Below are 7,845 nucleotides of genomic sequence, written 5' to 3' on the forward strand. Positions count from 1 at the left end.
TGTTTCCTCTGCGATTTTGCTGCTGTCAGTGGAGAGTGAGACACAGAGAAAAGAGGGACTCTGTACATCGAGGACACATCCTCCCTCTCAACGTTTCTGTAAATTATTCTTGTGTGGATGTGTGGCAGTAAGCCTGTATGATGTCAAGTCTTCCTCGGCTGCTTTTGTGCACTGGTTAATCAGATCTGGCTTGAAGTGAATTTGTGACAGCTTTTTTCTTTTTTTTTTTTGCTCGGTGATATAATCTTGTGGGTGGAAACAAGGGAAGGATTTCTAAGTATTGGATCGGAGCCAGAAAGTAATATTGGGACGCATTTCTGCTGCCTGCTTGACCTCTTATTTTCTTTGAGCTCTACATCTACAAACCACAGGTGGTGATTCCCGTTCCCCTATAGAAAGACTAGCGCATACAGTCACAGCCTCATCTGAAAACATGATATCATCTGAATGTAAGCAGCAGTGGGTGGGGTTAGCGCCCTAATGCTATCTTCCAACACTATCCTCCAATCAGTCTTTACCTAAACTACCTTCTCAACAGTCTTTAGAGAGGGGATTGGATTACTTTGTTGATCAAACATTTATGTCTGTGGGGAAACTGGTTTATTGCAAAGGCAGAAAACAGGATGTAGAATAGTTACACAGACAAAACATAAAGCAAATTTTGCCGTTATAGTATGACCACTGAAAACATTTGAACTTTGAGAAAAAAGTCCGGTTCAGTGGAAATGTGTCATGTGTTTTCTCGTCATAGCAGAGGAATTTGAGCACACAGAGAGTGGACTAATTATGTCTGTAATTTCGTGGTCATTTTGTGGTCTTTCCACATACAGCTGACTCATCTCTCTCTACTCCTCGGTAGGTCTGTGTGAGCCCTAGATAAGAAAAGAAAGGTGACACCGACTGAAGACGGGCAGTTTTACTTCCTGTAATCTGAAAAGATAGAGACTTTGTGGATTTAGGGTGAGCAGACTCCATAATTTACTGGCTATAAGCAAGCCGACACCTACACTGCAAGTCCACGGCAGAGGTCACTCTATATTAGAGCTTTAAAACTAATTATGGAGAATCACTCTTTAATACATGAGGTAAAGCCTGCAATAATGACTCATTATGTACTTCCTTCAGTATGTCTGTTGTAGCTGAAAACAGTTCACTTACTGGCTCACTTGCTAAAGTCTGACGAATAATTATCAATACAATTTTTGGCCAAAATAATATGACATCAATATACAGTGCATCCGGAAAGTATTCACGGCGCTTCACTTTTTCCACATTTTGTTATGTTACACCCTTATTCCAAAATGGATTAAATTAATTTTTTTCCTCAAAATTCTACACACAACACCCCATAATGACAATGTGAAAAAAGGTTTTTTGAAATTTTTGCAATTTTATTAAAAATAAAAAACTAAGAAATCACATGTACTGTACATAAAAAAGTGCTATGAAGTTTCTAGGAAGTATGGCCGGCAAGGGAGGTAGTAGCTGAAAACATCTGCTGAATTAATTTAATGAGACCCGTCTGTTACCATATAGTTTGTCCATAAATTAATTAATAAAATTAATAAAATCAGATACTCATGATCCCATGAACTGGCGCTTGCCCCATTTCCAATTAATAAAATACTTTATGTAACTGAAATCTTTTAGTTATTGCATCAAAAAGGTTTTCGACAGTCAGACAAATCACGATTATTAATCAAATGTTGCCGTACTCTAAGGATGCCAACAACATTGTGAAATAATTCATACAAAAATGATCACAACACTAACTTTACCCATGTTTGGGAAACACTACCCTCAACATCTTTGAGAATCTTTGCTGGAAAGCTTCAATAGATGTCAGCAGTGTGTCCTGTCTGCATGAGACTCTGCATGAGACTGTTTGTGGTTGTTCTGGTCTTGGATGCCCGGAGGTTGTGACCTCTCTCGATCTATTTACACTCACAAGAGCAACAGCCAGTTGAAGATGAGGAGAGAAGCTCACTGCAGCCAAGACGTCATTTTAACATGACACAGTGAATCCTCTCTGTCTCCACCCACCATCTCCGCCCCCCCCGTGCATGTGATCCACACCGGTCACTGTCAGAAACAATGACGAAATGTTTGCTTACACTTGCAGCATCAGCTGCAGTGCGAGTGATGGCCGTTGCTTAAAAGAGATTGGGAGTGTTTGAGTGTAACTGTGGATTGTTGTGTTTCTGCTGAGCTATGGCCTTACTGCCAAGTGATTGTGTGTCAGATGGCGACCTGATTGTGTAACTGAAGTGGAGAGAGGTTGTTTGAGTTCTTCTACTATCCTCATAACCTGGTATCCACATCATCATTCTGACTTTCCTCACAAAAGGAGTTATTTGTTTGCAAAACTAGTGACATTCCCACCAGCCTCAGCCATTTAGTGCTAATATTAGCATGCTAACACACTAACATAACATGGCAAACACAATAAACATTACACCTGCATGGCAACAGCATGTTAGCATTATCCTTGTGATCACATTGACATTAGCATTTAGCTCAAAGCATCACTGTTCCTACGTAGAGCCTCACAGAGCTGCTAGCATGGCTGTGGACTCTCCTTGTTGTAATATTTAGCGAGTTTCCCCGATGAAACACTATAGTTACATTCTCAAGAATTGGCCTTTCCTCTCCTCGAAGTACAATACATTATGATAGAGGAATAGACAAGACAGAGTTCAGCAGGCCCAACACACTGATGACTGAGGACCGTCAAAACCAAACGTCCTTTCAGTTCATTACAATTAAGCTGAAATAATATTTAAATTATATCCAGTCATAACTGATATAATACCCTCTTTAATACATTAAATAAATCTGAATGTTTTTTATAAGGATTGGGCAGGTTTGAGGCTCTCATTGGGCCATTTGACAACAGAGTTAGTGTTCTTTCTGCAAAGGGAGAAACTTGAATGCACTCTTATCACTTCTCTATAAAAAAAGCCTCAACCTCCCGTTTAAGATAAACCAAACTTTTACAGAGAAATCTATCAGTAGTTACAGCAATTAAACCAGAAAAAAAACACAATATCTGATCCAAACAGAGACAATCGTCCAGTTCCACTCAGATCAGTTCACCACCCTTCAGGATGTCATTTGTTCAGCTGGTGGGAACATGTCTTCTGTCACTTCAAACACAACAAGTATTAAAGATGCGTTAACAGCAGCAGATGTTGACAGAATGTGTTCTGACACACATTCGCATGTAGTGTAGAAAAGCAACAGCAGATGAATCATCACAAACTAGTCTCACAAAGAAACTGACACCACTTTTCTTTGACTGACACCTCGTCAATGAACCGAGCTCAGCAGTTAAAGACAGGATGCTGACACAATATGACCACTCAACTTCGTCCTTCAGTTGTCCACCCAGTGTAACACTACAAAGATGGCGACAGCTAACGGGCGTGAATGACTCATCTCATGCAGCTCGTTAGTGAACTAGCCCTCGGAGGAGCATTCAGCAGCGGCGTCCGGGGAAGTAATGACGGGCTAATTCAGTAGATAACGGCGCCAAGCGAGGCTAATTCAATCAGACTGTGTGAGCAGCATAGAGGAGCCTAGGGCTGGACTGAGAAGGACAAGACAGAACATGGGTTAAAGTGCAGTTTTATGTGTGTGTGTGTGTGTGTGTGTGTGTGTGTGTGTGTGTGTGTGTGTGTGTATTAGCATTGTCCTCCACTGTGAGGACAATGCCTGGAGTTTTCCTACTGAGTGATAATGACCGCTCAGTGCAGAGATAGTGTCCACACAGAGGTCATGGAAAGGCGTGGTTGTGCAAGCGTACATGACATGGACAAAAATAGGAGGACAGATATTCACTTTTAATGAATGCGCGCGCACACAGACAGACAGACAGAGAAAACTCCTCTCAATTTCCAGTGAAACATGAGGACGTGTCTCTTGGGCAGTGAGGCCACACAGTTGTGACTGAAGACTGTGTTATTGTAGAGGGTGCGATCTGTGTGCTCTTAGGGCTCCAGTACACCCATCCCACAATTGACCTTGATGTGGGCTGTTGAAAATGACACTAGGTGAAAATACCATTGTAGCTGTGACTGGACGCTCGCTCTACCATGAGAGAAAGATGGACAGACGGGCTCTGACTGTGCTCAAAGCCACAGCTAATGACAGAAGAGGAAGACATAAGACATTTTTTTAAAAGCAACAAATCATGAACAGCAGATGGAAGAGGACTCTTTTACAGCAACAGATGAGGAGTATTGATGAGGAGCAAATGATGCATGTATGATATTTTTTTTATCTGGGCCTTTTCAGACCCAAACATAAGCAGTTATCTGTATCTGAAAGGTGTCAAGGACAGGTACTGATCAGGTGCTTTCTGTTCTAATGTTTTTAGAGGGAAATTCCAGTATTTTTCATCCTGGATCGAACTTGAAGAGTTTGAAATCATTTCAAACGCTTTAGGAGCGGTGGTGGTGTTCCCCTTTAACTTCAACCTATCATTAAGACATGCAAGTCAGAAAAAGACAACATAGGAATGGCTAACTGACTAAATACATGGTGTGAAGATTTTTTTACAAGTTCTTCTGGCTGAACATGTGTGGCAATAAAGGCCATATTGGCGCTTAGAAAAACACATGCGCAGACTTACGTCATGTAACACACTGCATGTACTGTAGTTGGGAATGCTGAAGCTATCAGGTTACACACACACACACACACAGTATGACAGAAGCATGAGTCTGCAGGGGCTTTCTCTAATGGATTCACAGAACTTGCATATAATTTCCTGTAGACGTCTTCCACTGCCACATGGTCCACTTTGTATTATTTTGCTGAAAAGATGAACCTGCGGGGGAAAAAAAACATTTCCTATTCATGTCAAGCTGACTGACGGCATGGTAGAGAGGCAGCGACAGGGAGCAAGGTGAAATAAGACAGTGTGTAATGCCCAGGAATAGAGTGGACAAGGACGAAGAGGGAAATTAAAAAAACAAACATTTACTGTTTCCTTCAAAGGAGAAATTGGTTTAACACAGGCCTTTATGTGTTGGGAAAATACTATGGAATTAAAAGTAATCAAAAGGTACATTGTTAAATTCAAGAACACATTATTCTTGAGGGTACAGTACAGGTCTGCTGCTAGCAGTGCAGTAATACTCAAATACAAACGGACAATCATCAGCAAGTGGACCATCTGCAATGGAGACTGGAAAGAAAAAATATACACTGGCAGGAGCAAAAGCCAGTTTGTCCAGTCACGCTCATGAAAAAGAGAGCGAGAGAGAGAGAAGTGGTTAGCGAGGGGCCGAAAGTGAGAGAGAAAGACAGACGAGGCAAACAAAGAGAGAGCAACATGGGGACAGGAAGAGAGGGAGGAGAGAGACGGATGAGGCACAGCTGAGAGGGTCACAGGGTTGAAGCAGACAGAACAGACAAATAAGCAGAGAAAGGAGGAAGGAGATAGAAAACGGGGCGACTACCACGTGCAACGACTGTGCCAGTCAAGTGTTCATCAAAATAGCTCCTGAGGACTGAATCCTTTATACATTTATAGTAATAAACAGCATTTTTCAGTCTCTCTTAACTTTTCACATAAGCACCAGAAACAAGAGGTTAATTGGAGACTGGGAATGTAGTTTTCTAAAATCCCCCTATTGTGTTGGTGGCAGTAACACACCAAAAAACAAAGCAATGCACCAAAAAAAAAAAGTGAACAAGGACACCTTTAATTGTCTAGTTGTTTCAGCTCTACACAACATACATTATCAGAGGCAAGAGGAGGCAGGAATAGAGAGAAGACAACCGGAGAAAGACATGGCTGCGATGGCTAAAACTGGGACAAGGTGACCTGACCCTGCCCAAACACACCCACATACACAAACACACCCACATGAGAATGACGGCAGGACAGTGTTCACCACCTCCAGGCCTTCCTCCATCACCTCCCACCCCTCCTTGACTTGGGCTTCTCTCTTCTCCATCTTCCCTTTCTTATATCCACCACTTTCCATCTTCCTCTTGACTAAAAATTTCCCCCTAACTCCCCCTCGTCTTTTTTGTTTTCACAACAATCTCCAACTTTAACCTTTAGTCTGACCACCCCACCCCCATACTGTCATTCACTTAAAAGAAGAGGCGATTTTGGCAGAAAACACTGAATTTAAGAATGATCCCTTGCTTCTATTGTGGCAGCTGGATCTTGATAGATAAACGTGGCTCAACCTGGCAGCCATTGTTTTCACCACCTAATGGCCACTTCACTTCTTCAACCCGGGTCCATATGAGTCTGACAGTTTGGCAGTGGTGGAGGAAACCTTGCTCTTTGAGCTGCATCCAACTTTTTAGTGACAGGACAAACATGACTGCCAAACTCATTCATCTTACAATGAATAAAAATGAGGCTGATAAGCAACACACACACACCGGCCGTGTCCAATCATGTTTCAGTTGATGTGCTTCAATTGAATCATGTAGCACACACTGGACACACCGTACATACACAAGACGTCAGGAGACAGACAGCAGAGATGTGCTGAATGTGACTCAACTGCTGCTTTTCTGAGGAGTTGACTTGAAGCGGGGAAATAGGACAATGGCATCTTACAGTCTACAGCGTAGAGTATATACAGCATAGCCCAACTCTGCCTCAGAGCAACAGACACTCTGCCTCAGATATTTATATATATATTTTTTTATATTACTTTGTATTGAACAGTACAGTGAAAGTGAGATGGCAGGTAAGGGAAAAAAAAAATCAAGGGGAGAAAATGGGGAGGCTTCGATTCAAAATCTCTTTCACAACTCCTTTCCCTCCCTCTCCTGACATGCGTTGAACCGCACATGTCAGGAAGCTGCTGCTGTTTTGTTATGCAAACCTTGGGCGGGGTACTTGATTGCCACCTGGATTATTGCTCACACGCTGCAGCACACACAAATAAAGCCGCCACAGAAATTCATTACGAGGAGTGTGCAACATCAGGTGCAAAACATTCCAGAGGAAATATTTATCTGATCGTCTGGTAAAATCACATTAATCAGTCCTACCAGGCGAACAGTACAATATGTTTTGTTCTAAAGCACGTGAAGGGCTTCATACCATCCCAGGTTATTGATAATCTTAAGACTAGGTCCACACTAGATGACAAGACGAGTTTAATAAAGTCTCAGACGAACCCCAGAAACATTTTTACCATCTGCTCATCTGACCTCCTGACCTCACCAACATACTTTATGTTTTCATCAACAGCAGTCTAATGTGCTACCCCAAGTTGCTGATTCCTCTTCAAGTGTGACCACACATCATCGTGACATTGTGAAATTATGGTTTGAAAACATGAGATGGCTTCCGTCAAAAAAAGAGTCTACTGGGTCCTTGGTCTTGTCTGGTGGATCTAAGTTCAGTTTCCCTAAAACTAGAAGGAGTAGAAGGTACCATTCCTGGTGGATCCCTGCTAACTTAGAGAGCAATGCAAACTGGAACACCTTCTCTATTAGTTTAGGTCAGGTGGCCCGGCCCCGCCTGCACAGTAGAGATCTACTGATACTGGATTTTTGAGGGGGACACGATATCGAAAGTTTTAAAAATCTAGTAACAATATATCAGCCAAAATCAGATTTGAACATAGACATAAAATTAGACATAATTTTTGATAGGGATCCTGTACATTTGATTATTAAAGAAGACCTGTACTGAGCGGCAAACTTTTCATCTTAACACAAGGCTACTGAGCTTTCAAGTTGTATTTCCAAGGTCAAGGGTGAACTTTCATGCTCTTCCTCAAACATATCTTTTTTCTTTGTACTTATACGCAGACATAAATGCCAATACTGGCTGCAATACGCTAACATTGGTAGATGATC

The sequence above is a fragment of the Enoplosus armatus genome, chromosome 2 (genome assembly GCF_043641665.1).
Source record: "Enoplosus armatus isolate fEnoArm2 chromosome 2, fEnoArm2.hap1, whole genome shotgun sequence".
Taxonomy (NCBI): domain Eukaryota; kingdom Metazoa; phylum Chordata; class Actinopteri; order Centrarchiformes; family Enoplosidae; genus Enoplosus; species Enoplosus armatus.